Source organism: Pan troglodytes, chromosome 4 (genome assembly GCF_028858775.2).
Source record: "Pan troglodytes isolate AG18354 chromosome 4, NHGRI_mPanTro3-v2.0_pri, whole genome shotgun sequence".
NCBI classification, from domain to species: Eukaryota; Metazoa; Chordata; class Mammalia; order Primates; family Hominidae; genus Pan; species Pan troglodytes.
Window position 1 is genome coordinate 133,639,138 of NC_072402.2, and position 16,941 is coordinate 133,656,078.

The following is a 16,941-nucleotide window of genomic DNA, read 5'->3' on the forward strand; positions in this document are numbered from 1 at the left end:
TGCATTGACCACAAATCACAAAACCCCAGTTAACACTGACTGGAGTGATAAGGAAATTTGCCGTCTCACAAAACACTGCATCTGTGGATACGGTGGGTCCTGGGGTGGTCGGATCTGCAGCTCTGAGATCTTGTGGAGGACAGGCTGCTTTGCCACTCTGTGGGTTGACTTCCCTCCCCTTGGGGCTATAAGATGACTGCCCAGTTCCAGGGCTCACATCCACTCATGACAATATAAATCCTACATTTGGAATGAATGGTCAAGTATTTGCAACCCTTTCACTTTCAATATGTTTTGCCAAACTGCCCTCCAGAAAGATGTTCTAACATATAATAATAGAATTTATAATTTATAATAATCCCATTAGTCACGTTTAAGAATGTCCACTTCTGACATCCTTATCAACACTGGACAGTGATTTTTTATTAACCTTGGCCGTGTGTCTGGCAAATTTATGATGCTAATACATATGTATTGAATTCATAAATTAATGAGTTCTTGCTTTTTTATATTTCTTCACTTGTGAGTTACCTGTTAGTGCCCAGCTTTCTGTTGGTATATTAATCTTTTGCTTACTGATTACTAAGAGTTCTTTGTGTATCTTTGTTTTTGAAATATATTACATTTATTTTCTTCTGTTTGTTGTTATGCTTGTAGTGTTTTCTGACTGTGTTTTCATGTAGTCAAACATATAACATATTTATCTCTATTTTTCCAGTCTGTGAATGATTTTATTTTCAGCAATTAAATCTTTAATCTTTTTAGAGTTTATTTGAGGGTATAGAAGAAATCTAATTTATTTTTCTTCCATGTTTGGTCGATACTATTACTAACTAAATATCTCTTTTACCTACTGATTTGAAATACCACCTTATTGAACACTAAATTTTAATTTTTCTTAAGTGTCTTTCTGGACTCTAATTTAGTCCAATGAGCTATCTTACAGCTCTAGATTGACCTTAGAATGCAATTGTGGTAATAAAATGATTGTTGACATTTCCTTCATATTATTGGGAATGCTTTCAATGCTTTTCATTTCAATATCATATTTGCTTGCATGATCTCACTTATAAATGGGAGCTAAACAATGGGTACACATGGACATAAAGATGGAAACACTAGACGCCAAAGACTCCAAATGGGGGGAGGGGAGGAGGGGGTGAGGGTTGAAAAATTACCTATTAGGTACAATGGTCACTATTTGGATGATGGGTACATCAGAAGCCCAGACCTCACTACTACACAATATATTCATATAACAAAGCTGCACATGTACCACCTGAATCTAAAATAATCATCTATCAATCAATATCATGTTTGCTGTTGATTTCCTAATAGGGAACAGTTTCGAATATTTAGTTCTCCAAATTTTTATTAGAAATGATAGCTGAATTTTACAAATGCCTTTCAAGTTTTTATCAGGATCATGAGTTTTCTTTCCACTAACTCGTATGATACATTATTTTAATTGATTACTAAATGTTGAGCCATCCTCACATTCCTGGAATAAGTTCAATTTGGTCATACTATATTATGGTTTTAATACGCTGATGGAATCAATTTGTTCTTCCTTTATTTTGAATAGAGGATGAAACACAGGTTCCCAGGGTGGCAGCATTAGGTGCTCCTCTTCAGTAGGAATGGCCCTCAAGGTCGTCCAGGCACCATTCTCTTTAGTGCTCCAGGTGATGACTCAGGTGTGGAGAAGCACAACTTCCATTAGGAGGCCCAAGATATGTCCTGGCCTAAGGCTTTGTGCCCCACAGGAGTCAATATCTGGTGAAAGAGCTCACAGACAGCTTCCAAGGCCCCTGCACTCAGGAGAGCCCAAGGCTGTGACACTCCACTAAAAATGGATAGTTAATTTATAGTCATCCCAGCCCAGACACTTTGCCACCCAGGCCTACTTGATATTTCATCTTCATCTGGTGTGTAGGGGAACAGAGCTAAATAATGAATGGAAAAGCCAGGTTCTCTTTCAGAAGGGAAGAGGCTGCATTAACAACTTTACTTAGATCATGTCCATCCCTAAGGGAGTTCATTCTTCATATTCTTTTTATGTGCCTTCCTTTTGGGGCACATAAAAAGTGAGTTAGGAAGAGTTTAAATAGTATGAGAATTTTCAATATTTCCTCACTCCTCCATAGCAAGGATTTTTCTTCTTTTATTTCCACAAAGCCAGTGACAAGACAGTTCCCAACACATAGTAATTAGAATTTTTTTGTTTGACAGTGTTTTGCTCTGTCACCTAGGCTGAAGTGCAGTGGCATGATCTTGGCTCACTGCAGCCTTGACTTCCAGGGCTCAGGTGATTCTCCCGCCTCAGCCTCCTGAGTAGCTGGGACCACAGGCACGCACCACCACACCAAGCTAATTTTTTAAAAATTTTGTATAGAGATGGGGTCTCCCTCACATAGCTATTGCTATGTTGCTCAGGTTGGTCTCCAACCTCTGGCCTCAAGTGATCCTACAGCCTCAGCCTCCCAAAGTGCTGGGATTACAGGCATGAGTTACCACACCTGTCCATAATTAGAATATTTGCTGAATCAATTATGTTCTGACAGAACTCATTTGTAAAATCTGGGAATGATTACTTTTGGAGGTACATTTGTTGGTGTTTTCTATTTCTTCTGTTTTAATTACTCTATTACATTTTCTGCTTAATATTTTTGTGTGCATTTTTGTAGGAAATAATCCCAGATTTGACAAAGCGTAATACTGTGCATTTTACCCATCTTTCTCTGTAATAAAACTTGTAAGAAATTTGTATATTTGATTTTTTTCAGATTCAAGTTTTGCTTTTATTTATCAATTCTGTGTACAATTTTTATCTTCCTAACTTAGCATTTTATGCTTTTTCATTGTTAATTTCTACTTGATTTAAATTTATCTTATCATTCCTTTTCTAGCTCCTTGAGTTGAATATTTGCTTCACCTTTTAAACAAATAGTAGCTGCAATTATCGAATACATTGCATGGTAGGCACCAATGCTGCACATCTTAAATGCATTATGTCACTGAATCCTCATAATACCACACCAGGCCATGTAAGAGGTATTTATAGCAAAGTAATTATGAGTGCAGACTTGAGACAGTCTCTGCCACTTACCATTCCATAACCTTGTGCAAATAGCTTCTCTGCATTTTGGTTTTCTCATCTGCAAAACGGGATAATTATATAAGCTACACCATGGGGCTGTGGAGGAAGATAAATTAATTACTGCCTGGAAAGCCCCTAGAGCAGTGTCTGACCCATACACAGCACAGTGGAAGTAGTTGATATTATTAGATTGGTGCAAAAGTAATTGCTGCTCTTGCCATTAAAGGTAATGGTAAAAACCACAAATACTTTTGAACCAAACTAATATTATTTTAAAATGAGGAAATGGAAGCTTTAAGAAGTCTGGTAACTTGCCCAGCATCACATAGCTATAGCTGGATAAGGAGCTGTCTTTTGAACACAGCATGGACAGCACTGCATAGATTTTGTTAAGTAGTTTGCTCATTCTTATTGATTCCTTAATAGTCTGTAATTTCAGGATTAAGACTGTAATTCCATGATATTCATCCTTGAATTTCAGAAACTTCACCAGGATATGTCTAGTTGTGGCTGTTCTTTGATTCCTCCTGACGAGCATGCAGTTGGCTTATTAGATCTTAAGATGACATTCTCGAACTCAATAAATTTTTTTTCCATTAGTTCTTTGACCTCCAATCTCCTTTTTCCTCCTACTATAATTCCTACTGTATGTGTGTCAAAATTTCCTAAACCTATTTTTCATGTATTTTTTTTTCTCTTAAATGTCTTATCATTATTCTTTTTAGTACTGATTTCTGGGAGAACATTTGGATTGGGTGTTTTCATTCCCAGTGCAATTATCCAAAGATTCCCATTTGTTGTTTAACAGCCTCTATTCCATTTTTTTTTTTAAACCAGTGAACATTTTAACTTTAAATACTTTTAAAATGTAAATATGCATTCCAAAAAGCACATAACAAGCACATAATAAAAATTCAATTTAAACTCTAGTTTCCATGAAAACTCTTCTACCTCAGATACAGCCATTCAACTTCTCTTTGTCCAAGACCTGGCAACCACTGCCAGATCCTAAAACCAGTCATCTGGTTCCAGCTGTTCTTCTCCACACTCTTCCTCATTCCTCAGCATCTCCCCATCTTCTTTTTTGTTACTTAATTAAATTTTTATTTTAGAACAGCTTTTTTTTACCAAAAAATTATAAAGGCACTACAGAGAGTTCTCACATACCCCAAATCCAGTTTCCACTAGAAGGGTACATTTGTTACACTTAATGAACCAACATTGACATATGATTATTAATTAAGTCCATGCCTTATTCAGATTTCCTTAATTTTACCTAATGTCAAGTAACTTGCCCAAGACCACATACCTATTACTGGATGATAGCTGGTAATTTTTCTGTTCCAGGATCCTTTCCAGGACACCGTATTACATTTAGTCATCATGTCTCTCTAAGCTCCTCTTGGCCATAATTTCTTAGACTTTAGGGCCGGGCACGATGCCTCACACCCATAATCCCAGCACTTTGGGAGGCTGAGGTGGGTGGATCAACTGAGGTCAGGAGTTCAAGACCAGCCTGGCCAACATGACAAAACCCCATCTCTACAAAAATACAAAAATCAGCAGGGCTTGGTGGCGCTTGTCTGTAATCCCAGCTACTCTGGAGGCTGAGGCAGGAGAACCACTTGAACCTTGGGAGGCAGAGGTTTCAGTGAGCCGAGATCGTGCCACTGCACTCCAGCCTAGGCGACAGAGTGAGGCCCTGTCACAAAAAAAATTCTTAGATTTTCCTTGATGACCTTGACAGTTACAAGGCACACTGTTCAGGTGTTTGGTAGACTGTCCCTCCATTGGGATTTGCCTGATGTTTTTCTCAGGATTAATCTGGGGTTATGTGTTTTGGGAGAAAGACCACAGAAGTAAAGTGCTATTTTTGTTATAGCATATCAAAGGTACATATTATCCACATAATTTATCACTGCTGATGTGACATTGATCATCTGGCCAAGGTCGTGTTCATCAGGTTTCTCCACTGCAAAGTTCATCTTTCCCCCTCCTTTCCATGCTGCACTCTTTGGAAGGAAGTCTCACACTTAAGTGGAAAGGAGGTATGCTCCACTTCCTCGAGAGCTGAGTATCCACATAATTATGTGGAATTCTTCTGCATAGGATATTTGTCCCCCCCAATTATTTATTTATTCTATCATTTATATCATTAAGGGTTCATGGATATTAATTTTATACTTCGGGTTATAATCCAGTACTGCTTTGTTTATTTTGTTGCTCAAATTTTTCCAGTGCTGGCCGCTGGGGCCCCTTTGACTTGGCTTCTGTCTTCCCTTTGGCCCCTTCAATGTGGCTTTTGGGATTTTTTTTTTTTTTTGAGCACTTATTACTTTCTGGCACTACAAGACACTCCAGGCACATCTTGTCTATTTCCTGCCCCAGTCCTAGAAGCAGTCATTTCTCCAAAGAGCCCAGGTTCCTTTTATTGGAACCATTTTATTATAAATCAAAATGGCAGCTAGGGCATGCCTATTATTACTCTTGAGATAGTTTTAGTTGTGCTATGGTACATTTTATCTTTAGGAATTGTTTGACTATTGCTTCCTTTCCATAACAACCTGCTTTTGCTTTAGTGATGTAATACAACAAACAGTTACTCCAGGTAACCTGCCTGTTATGATGTGATGTCTAACCAGCCCTCCCCTGATCCTCTTCCTGACTGTGCCATCCCAGACTAAAACTTCATAGCATAACAGGGTTGATGGATTAGTTACTTATCGCTGCATTCAAACTATTCCAAAACCTAGCAGCTTAAAACAGCACATATCTATTATTGCACAGTAGTTTGCGTCTGTCAGGAATTGAGCACAGCTTACGTGTTCCTCTGATTCAGGGTCTCCCGCAAGGCTGTAGTTAAGGTGTTGACAGAGGCGGTGTGGTCTCCTCTAAAGGCTCCGTTGGGGGAAAGATCTGCTTCCAAGCCCACATGGCTTTGGCAGGATTCAGTTCCTCCTGCCAAACTTGTTGGGCTGAGGATCTTGATTCCTCCCTGGCTATGCGCTGAAGGCTCCTTTGTCACATGGACTTCTCTAATGTGGCAGCTGGCTTCATCAAAGTGTGCACACTGAGAAAGCAATAGGGACATCTGCTAGCAAGAGAGAAGTTGGAATCTTTTATAACCGCATCGCTGAAGTGGCATCCTCTCACTAGGTCCACCTCACACTTCAGGGGAAGGATTATACAAGAATATGAACGCTAGGAGATGTGGGTCCTTGGCCACCTTAGAAGTCTGCTCATAGAGATAGGGATAAGACCTGCCTACTCCAGTCCCCAGAGAAGATACATAGTTTTTCATCTGGTGTAGGCTGGGTTGTTTCTGTGGGATATCGGGAAATAATGTGCATAGAACAAGGCTTGGAACACTACCTTAGTCCTGGTACTGTGATTTTGATTTTTAATATGCTGAGTTTGAAATTACGGAAGGAGCTTAAATGAAAACGTTCAGTCAGTTGTTGCTCGATGAGAGTTGTTTTAACCTTTCTTATGAGCCAGCTCTAGACTTAGATATTTTATAGGATTATCTCATCTTAAATCTTGTAACAATTCTACGAGGAAGTCATTGTTACCTGAAATTTGTGGATGAGGAAACAGAGGTAGAGAGGACTTAGGTAACTTTTCAGTGTCTGAGCATCCCAGTACCCTAAGCAACTCCCCCGCATTCCCGCTATTGCTTGACTCATCCAATTGCAGTCTCCATCTCAAAGGGGACTGGGCTCTGTGCTTCAGCACTTCAGGGACAGTGGTAGCTTCCACTTCCCACGCACGCCTCGCATCTGCTAACTCTCTCTGGGGTTGACCCCAAATGCATACTATTGGCCTCTGTCTGTTTCCACCTCTCCATCCTGCTCCCTTGGATGGAGTGCTTCATGGTGACTCTCTCCCTGGGTCCTGACTCACTCCTTCTCCCCACAGTCATGACAAACTGTGTTCTTCCTTCATTACTTGTAATGGGTTCTAGAAGCTCAGTCCAAGTTAGAGAGAAGGCTCTAACCCACTGGATTACTCTAAGCTCACTGAGCTGGTGAGAGACAGAGCCAGGATTCAACCCACCTTCTTTGTCCTACCTCATTCTGGCTCCCTGGTTGACCATCAAAGTAAACACTTAATTCCAACTCTGAACTCAAACACTATTTTTGGATTATTCTCCCCATGGTCTAAATAATCTCATTTTGATGAAATATGTAAAATGGAGTGGAAGAAATGAATAACATTCCTACGATGGCTGTAGCGATGTCACTGTTGGGAGTGGAGGTCAGGGTAGGAGTGGTGGGCACCAGGAACTCAGAGCAATGGTAGGGAGAGGCAGGAGGGTGCAGGCACCACGCACACCCCAGGGGTTTAATTCCACTGCTTCTCTTGGGGGAAAAGGTGTCTCTACCTCTGGTTATGCTCCTGCCATTGCCAGAATGCCTGAGACACCAAGCACAGGACCCAGCAGGAGCCTCACCCACAAAACCATGTGTCTGCCTGAAAGGATGAAAGACAAACGTGTTTTCCAAGTTGATTTCAGAAAAAGATAAGCAAAGCAAAGAAAGAAACAGTCATTCTGCTCCTCATGCTACTTCATAAGAAGCAGATTGGGGATCTTGTGCAGCACTTCTAAAAGTTCTCAGTACCAGTGCAGGAACTCCAGCGCCCATGTTCACTACTTCAGTCATGCCGGTGGGGCTCCAGCTGGGCTCAAAGAGCCCTGCATTTGCTAAATAGAGTATCATCATAATTAAAAATGGTGACATGATTTTACAAAGTTTTGTGATCAATGGTCCTCTTAGATAAATTATTAGTTGTGGGTTTTTTTTCCCTTTTCAACTCATTTTCAGTGTATCCTTCTAAGGAAAAAATGAAGGTCTGGGTCAGGGTCAGGGTCAGGGTTAGGATCAGAGTATAGGTTAGGATTCTTCTACAGGTTTGGCATCCTAGATACAATTAATTCAACGAGCATTTTCCCCCTCTGGAAACCTGCTAGTCTCCTGGCCCCAGGGGCACCTCTTGCTAATAACTCTCTTCCTATCTTATGCACTGCTCCCTCTCAGTCTTCTGTGGGGCTCCTTCACTTTTTTCAGGCTCTACCTACCGGATTGCCCCAGGACTCAGTCCTGAGCTTGCTGTTCTTCTCTACTATGATATAGATGTTCCCGTTCAGCCCATGGCTTTACTCATCCACGTGCTGATGACTCAAATTTTATCTGCAGCATCAGTAGCTTCCCTGAGCTACAAAATCACAAGTGTGACATGTTTAAATAGGAACAGATTTTCTTTCCCTTATCAATAATCAGATCACCTTTTCTCTAACCTCCTCAGCAATCAAGATGTAGCTGTGAGACTGAAAACAATGTTTACAATCCTTAATATATTTAGGATTTAATATACAAAGAGATTTTATGAAATTTCGTGAACAATGGTTCTCAGATAAATCATGAGATTTTTTTTCCTTTCAACTCATCCTCAGTATCTTTTTAAGGAAGAAACGAGGAGCTGACTCTGATGGTTGGGCTGTGGTCTTGCTGCCCCCGGGCAGGAGAAGAATGAACCAGGAGGAATAAAAGTTGGAAGCCCCACTTATCTGGTACCAAGGGATCAGAGGCAGACATGTGGGTGCTGACCTCCCCTCTCCGAACTTCTGGCCAATCAGGGGAAGATGGGTTATAGCTCTTCAGGGGAATGCTGAGAGGAGAGTTTTTGCCTGATTTATTTTAGGAGCTCTGGGAGGAGATCATCACCCAACTGGCCTTTTTGCCACCAACCTGGGCAGTGGGAAGGAGGTGGCAGGCAAATATATCAGAGTACAATCAGTGGCACAGCTGGGTCAGGCAGAGACAGGGCTGGATTGTAGCTAAGCTACCTTAAGGTCCCCTGTGGTAAGGATGGGATGCAGAAATTCCCACATGTTGCCAAAGTGTCAGTGGACCATATCTAGGTGGAAAGCTAGTGGACATTCACAGGGCCTGTGGCTGCAAGGGGCACAGTGGGCCATTGAACCAGGAGCTGGGTGGAGAATATGACAGACAGCTAGAGGGGTGCACAGGGCAATCCAACACGGAGCTGAGTCAGCTAGGGAGTCCCAGAGCATCCACCAAGCCCTCACCAAGCCACACTGGCTGCCAACTTCAACAGTGAATGCCAGCGGGGCCAGTGATGACCAGGACTTTGCAAATAAGGTGCATGACTGTGGAGTTCAGAGGAGGCGAAAGACACTAAAATTCACTGACTCTTTCCGGGCCCTGATGGAGGGCACTATAGGCTCCTGGCATCTTGGAGAAGAGGAGTGATGGGCTGAACATCTGAGAGATTGCACCTGTTTAAATGCTGCCCTCAGGAGAAGAATCCCAGGCTGGACTAACTCTAGTTCCCTCTCCGACTCAACCCCCATCCCACAGGGTCAGCAGTCATGAAGAAGATCCAAGAGGATATATTGTATTGCACTTCTAGGTTACACTTAATGCAGTCACAAATTTCTGCAACTCATAAATCTGATTGTTGACATCTAACATGAATCTTAGATCAAACCTAGCTTAAACTGAATTCTTCTTCCCTCCCTCCCTACTAAACAACAACAATAACCACAAAAAAACCACTCCACTCTTAATTTTCCCTGCCTTAGTCAGTGGCAGCATATCCTCCCATGAGTTTAAGTCTCCCGGTTGATTCCTCCTTTCCTGTCACCCTGCACATCTCGTCCATCAGTATGTCTTGCCAGCTCTACCTCCAGGCACATCCTAAATCCACCCCCTTCTCTCTTTCTCCACCACCACTATTATCCTTACAAAGATTATTGCAATGTCCTCTTCCTTGTTCCCACCTCTGAGGCAGCTTCCATATGGTGCTTTGTATGCAATAAAAAAAGACAGCCCTTTCTGCACGTGAGCACAGTCCCAGGCTAGACATGGAGCTTGGTGAATGAGCAAGGGCTGGATCTCAACCTCTACACATCTGCTCTGCCCGGCACCATTGTGTGGACTCCAACCTACCAAAACCCAGCCAGCAGTCCTCCTCGCTTCTCTGCTTGCACCCTATGATTCAGTATCCACCAGCAGCCAGAGGGATCTTTTAAAGATATAAATTAGATCTCACTGCCCTGCTGAATATCCTCAATGTCTTCCCAACACTCTTAGAACCGTATTTCAACTTCCCACCATGGCCTGTGATGCCCTGCACACTGGGACCCTGCTTCCTTCTCTAGCCTTGCCATTCTCCCTCACTATCACCCTCTTTTCCTCCCACATGACACCAGACCATTGCTTTTGCTTTGTCTGTTTTGCCAAACTGGAATACACAGACTAGCTCCTTCTTGTCATCTAGGTTTGGGCTCAAATGTCACATCCTCAGTAAGGATTTTCCTAACTGACGCCATTCATATTATCCTCCTCCCACATCTTCTGTCATATTACATGTTTTTTTCTTGATGTTTATCAACCCCTAAAATCATTTATTCATTCCCATATTTCTTGTTTCTTCCTCTTTTAATTCTGCAAGAATAAAAATTTCAAAAGCAGGGACCATTTCTGTCAGGTCCGCCTTTATTTTCAGGATCTTAAACACTGAATGGCACAAATTTGTGGAATGAACACTTGACTTAAAGAATCAATGGTGAAAATTTCATGTGATGTTATTGTAGGTGTCTCAGAAAAAGACAGTTAAGTTGTTGCTAACCAGCAAAGCCAAGGCTTTAGTATTTCTCAGAAAGACAGTGACGTGGACCTAGAGACACACAGGTGGAAGAATAGAAGTAAGAAATCATTAAAAATTCGCTGGACAGTGAACCAGCCACTCAGGTTATCCAGTTTTCAGCAACAAATTGCATGGCAAGTTGATGTCAGTGCTGTGAGTGCATCTTAACAGATTTCATACTTCAGTATTCTAAATATTTCAAAAGTTCAAAAATAGTTTCTATAATGTACTATGCTTGGAATAAAAAACTGTTGATGAAAATATCAATAAAACCCATTTATAACTAAAATTGGATCTTCTAGATTACCACATGTTAAATTAAAGATTTCTTACCCAAAGAAAATATGTTTTTTTCACTCTGTTCCCAGGGTCTCACTCTGTTGCCCAGGCTGGAGTACAGTATCATGATCTCAACTCACTGCAGCCTCAACCTCCAGGGCTCAAACGATCCTCCTGCCTCAGCCTCCTGAGTAGCTGGGACCACAGGTGCATGCCACTATGCCCAACTAATTTTTAATGTTTTCGTAGAGATGGGGTCTCCCTATGTGGCCCAGACTGGTTTCAAACTCCTGGGCTCAAGTGATCCTCCCACCTCCACCTCCCAAAGTGCTCAGATTTCAGGTGCTAGCTACCACACCCAGTCTGAAAACCCTATTTTAATATCTGAATTCACATGGCATATTCTATTTGGTTAATTCAATTAGGGTAATAATGAAACATCCCTCCCTTCCCTTTTTCACAATGTCTAAATTTTAACTAAATACAGCATGAGAAAAGACACTCTTCAGTTGTGTGATTATGATACTAAGGAATCATTTAGGGTGTTGCCTTTCATTACTGAATTTGAAACTAGAAAATAGCAAGTTTTCAAGTGGTTGAGTGCTTTTACGAAGTCATAGAAAACAAATTCTTTCGATAACCATCTTTTCTTCTGACTCTGAAACTTTATTCACCATTTATGTGCATCCTGTTTGTGGTTTAAATAAAATCTGATCACAAAGAATGATACAACACATACTAAACAATAGTTAGAATCATCTTAAAAATTATTCATCATTAAATGTTCAAGTTTACTAAAACATTATTCATGGTGTTACCAAATCCAGGAACTGCTTACTTATATACAATTTACTCTAATATACAGCCCTTGCAAACGAATATTACTAATGATGACTGAGCCTCGTCATGACCAGTTCACAGAACTACTACAGCGAGGGCATTTATCGAATGTCACCATCTTCTGTTACCTCATTTGCTCCAAATCTTCAGCCCTACCATGATGACCTTGTGGTCTGAGGCTCTGCCTTGAGGTTTCTCTTCTCACAGTTTCTTCTGTTCAATTTAGGAAAAGCAGTAGTTGCACAGTGGGCTAGGTCTTGTAGACATATTTTCAGATCACTGTAAGATACTGGTTATTAAATGTAAGCTCTGTTGAACAGTAGGAAAAACAATTTTTACTTGAAATCCACTCTACTTTTCTACCTTCTTTTCTTCATCCTTCCTCCTTTTTTTCTTTCCTTTTCATCTTTCCTTCAAATATCTATTGTGTTTCCATTATGCAGGAAGTCTAGCATGAGACAACTACTTATGAACCATGAAAAACCCTGTTGCTATGCCTAGAACAGAGTAGATCTTCCATTGGAGGGAGAAAAAAAAGAATGAAACACATGGATTCTACCTTTGATGCTGACATGATTGAATCTTTTATTTGAACTTACCTAGACACCAGTCAACTAATCTAAGCTCTCGTGTCATATCTTAGAGTCCTTAAGAAATGGTCCTCTATCTTTTGCTTAAATGAATGGATTTTTCCGTGTTGTAGTATGGTAGAGGAAGAGAACTGTACTATTATTCAGAAAATGTGGGATAATTCCCAAGAGAGGGTGTATAAAGCTCAGTGTAGTAGCAAATGCATTGGAATGGAAATCAGTAGACCCGACCTCAAATCAAGATTTTGTTTCCAACAGGCTGTATAACCTTAAATCAGTCACTCCCTCTGTATGAGCCTCACTTTCCACATTTGAAGAATGAGAAGATATATTATTACTTGGAATTCTTTTAAACAAAAGTGACAGGAACCCAGCTGAAACTAGTTCAGGCAAAAAAGAGAATTTTTCAACTAAACATCTTCAGACATGGCTGGATCCAGGAATTTAAACCACGGCACTAGAACATTGTCTTGTTCTCAGCTGTGCATATTTCTGTGTTGGCCATTTCTCACCTCCTGTAAATGGGCTTCCACTATGGGCCTAAGGGAAGTAGCCACTGGTAACTTTAAGTTTGCATCATCCCAGCTTCTTAATTCCTAGAGGAAAAGACTTTAATTCCCAAGATCTGTGGCTCAGTCTGAGGGAAGAACTCAGGTTGGCTATGCCCTGTTCACACGCCTATCCTCTGAAACTATCTCTGTTGCTAGGGGAGTAGGATCCTACCGCTGGTCAAATGTGGAATTTATGTCCACCTCTTAATTGGGTGGGGGATGAATTTTCTTGGTTCCTGCTCTATTGTCCATTTTCTGGCCACAGAAATAACTAGAAAGCATTAAGATAGCGCAAGTTTTGCCATCAGCCTTTCCAGGCAATGTTTCTCCGTGCCTCTGATAGATTAGGAGACACAGAACCAGTGAGGCATTTTATCTATAAAGCAAAATTATTACTCATGTCCTTTGCTCATATATCTGTCATGTTCTAAGGAATAATAGTAAGTTTTGTTACTCACTAGGAAGGTTTCTATTTTACAAAGAGATAAAGTACTTACCCAAAGTGAAATGTCTGTATTGTGACAAAGTCTAGGGCTACAACTCACACTACCTTCCCCCAACCAGGGTCCTCTCCACACTACCATGCTTTCTCTTTGGTTGAGCAGAGAATACTGTTTTACCATTTTGGCGCCTGTGGTCATGGGGGTACTCCAGTTTAGAGGCAGTGATAAGTTAGTTCCTCCAGGCCCAACTTAAATCTTCTTAAGTATTCTATATTATTTGTATTCCTAAAACATGAGTATTTTTAGAGCATCCTGACCGACAAGCTCAGTCAAATATTACTAGTCTAGACTAAGAGGAAGTGCAGAATGAGTTACAGGATCTTTTGCAAGAAAGGTAGTCTGGACATTTCCAAGTACACACAAAAATTAAGACATGGAATCTGTACCGAGAAGCTCGCAGATCAGCAGACGACTTTTTGAAACCTCAATTTCCTCATGTATAAAATGACGGAGTTAGACTAAATGACTTCTAAGGTCTTCTAGGAGTCTGTGAACACGATTAAGGCCTGTTGGAGCTTCTTTCAGTCTCTAGACCCATGGAGCAGAGTTCATTTTAATAAGCAGAGAAGTTATATGCTGAAGATGGTTGGGGTGCACGGGTTGTGTCTGTCGTACTCAACTTTATCTCCAGGGCATTGGCAGTCAGAGTCCTGACCCCAAACCACAGAGGCTGAACCTGGCTTTTTGATTCCTGAAATTTCAGCATGGGGACTTCATTCGTTTCACCCTCTCCAAAAAGACAAACAACAACCTTGGAAGAGGCAGCTTGTATAAGCTGTGATCAGAGGCTTTCCTGGTGTTGGTTTTGAAAGGAAGAAGCACAATGGCTCTGGACATCAGCAGAGGAGATTTAAGGTTCTGAGGGGCATGGCAGTAAGAGACCAGGGCATCCAAGCCACACGCTAAACATCTGGCAAGTGTGTGAAGGCTCAGTCTCATAAAAAACACTTGCCTTTACATTCTAAGTGTGGTCATCACAGAGCACATGTGTTACTCGCATTGTGACCTCAGGAAAACACTTTTGGTTAACCGCCAAGATTGAGGCTCACTTTTTTCTCAGCGCCTTCCCTGAATAGTCTGTTCAACCATGATATGCCCACGGAGACAGGAAGAACCAAGTAAAGTTAAGCGAGGTGACTGACTGGCCCAAGGTCACCGTGAGATTGTGCTCATAGTCTACATGTCATCCCACTTTTTTTCTTATGCTAATAAGCCAGGCAACGATAGACTTTCCCAGGCTTCAATGACATATTGTAAATGTCAAACTGCTGCTTGAGCTTATCTTGCATTTTTATGTTTCAATACAAATGTGTCAAGAGCCACTGAGATCTTGAATCTATTAAGCCTTTCATTGCTACCTGATGTATAACAGTGATGTATAAATCCATGTAATTACAGTACTCTTTTTTCGGTAACACATTTTTAAGATGTTCAAATGAAAGGTGTTATTTAATACTTAATTTCTGAGAAATGGAAAATGTATAATGATTATATGCTGTCTTTAGTCTAAAATGGGAGCGTTCTATCTGTAAGTCTATATTGGTACTTGTGCTGTTTTTCCTAGATGGGGGTGGAGGGGGTTAGTCGTGGTGACAAGTTATACCAACCTGTCCATAAGTGCTATTATCTACCAATCAATCAATCAATCTATTTATCTATCTATTGATCCATCTATCTATCTATCATTGATGGATTGATGTATCTATCTCCCTACCTATCCTCTGTCTACTGGAACAATTTTGGTAGATGATAGAGCATTCATTCATTCATTGCCTCTATAATTATGCATTGAGTACCCACCATGCCAGGCACTACTCTAAGTAGTCAGGATACGGCAGTGAACAAAACAGACAAAATCCCTACCTGCCTGGAGCTTACCTTCTAAGGAGAGAGACAGATAAGCAAAACAGCAGTTAGTTCTAAGCAGAAAATAAAGCAGATATCCTTTGAGTAGAGCCCTGAAGGAGGAAAGGGAGTGACCCTCACAGATAACTGTGGAAAGAGCATTCCAGGTAGTGGGAGCAGTGAGTATGAAGGCCCCAAGGGAGGATTGGGCCTGGAAGGTTTGAGGAACAGCAAGGAGGAGACCCCTATGACTAGGGCAGAGGGAAGGAGGGAGGAGGTAGCAGAAGACAAAGTCAAAGAGGAGGGGAGGAGGGGAGGAGGTCAGATTGGGAGAGGTTGCATAAGTCCTTCTAAGGACTTACTTGGCTTTTACTCAGAATGAGAGGAAGCTTTTGGAGGGTTTTGAGCAGATGTGTGGCATGAGCTGACATTTTAACAGGACTCCTAGCTGTGTACTAAGAAGATGCTGTAGGGAGCAAGGTGGAGGTGGTGAGGCCAGCTAGGAGCCTGCTGCACACTCCAGGTGAGAGACGGTGATGCCTTGGACCCAGATAGTGGTGGTCAGCGCATTGAGAAGTCTTCAGAATTCTACAACCCATCTTCTGCTGACAGATGAGAAGTAGAATGTGAAAGAGAATAGAGGAGTCAGAGACGATTCCAAAGTTTTGGGCCTGAGCAACTGAAAACATGGAATTGCTATTCACTGAGGTAGGAAGACAAGTTTTAAAGGAGATCTGGAATTCACTGTGGACATGTATGAGGTGAGTATTAAAATCAACGAGGAGTCGAGTAGAGAGCTGGATATAAACATCTGCAGTTCAAGTGAACTGTATCTCCAGGGCTGGAGATACAGAACTGGGATCAATCACACAGGAGACTGCACTTAAAGCCATGAGATGGGACGGCACCCCAAGGGAATGAGCGCAGGTAGACAGAAATGCTCCTGGGACTGAGTTGCAGAGCACTCCAGTATTTAGAGGTTGGGGACTTGAAGGGGATCAGCCAAGCAGAAGACTGGCTAGAGCAGTGGGGGGAATATCAGAGGCTAAGTTCACAGTCTTTTACCATGAAATAGCACAAAATTAACTAGCATACCCCAAAACCATTTTACGTTAATTGATCTCTATTTAGAAGAATATGTGAGATTTGGCCTGAGAGTCAGACAAAGCAATGCTAAGGGAGATTCTATTGCATCAGGCAACCACAGAACTCTATTTCGATATGCCTTCCATCATGTTTTCTACTTTAAAAGAGGATGCACACCAAAGCTTTAAAACCAAAGCATTTGATTTAAAAACTCTTTGGATATATTTTTTCTGCTTAATTCAAGAATATAATAATTACAGTTCTCAACATACTTCTACCAAATAATACCAAAAAGTATTCTGAATTAAATGTAGGTTGTGTGAAAATAGGTTTCGTATGCCTTCCAGAATTTAGAGGAATCTGAATTTGTGAAAATGATCATTTGCTCAAATGTATTACCTTTTATAATTAAATAATGCTTTAACTCCAACCTGAAAGCAATTAAGAAAAATACTAGGGATGCTATGAATGTG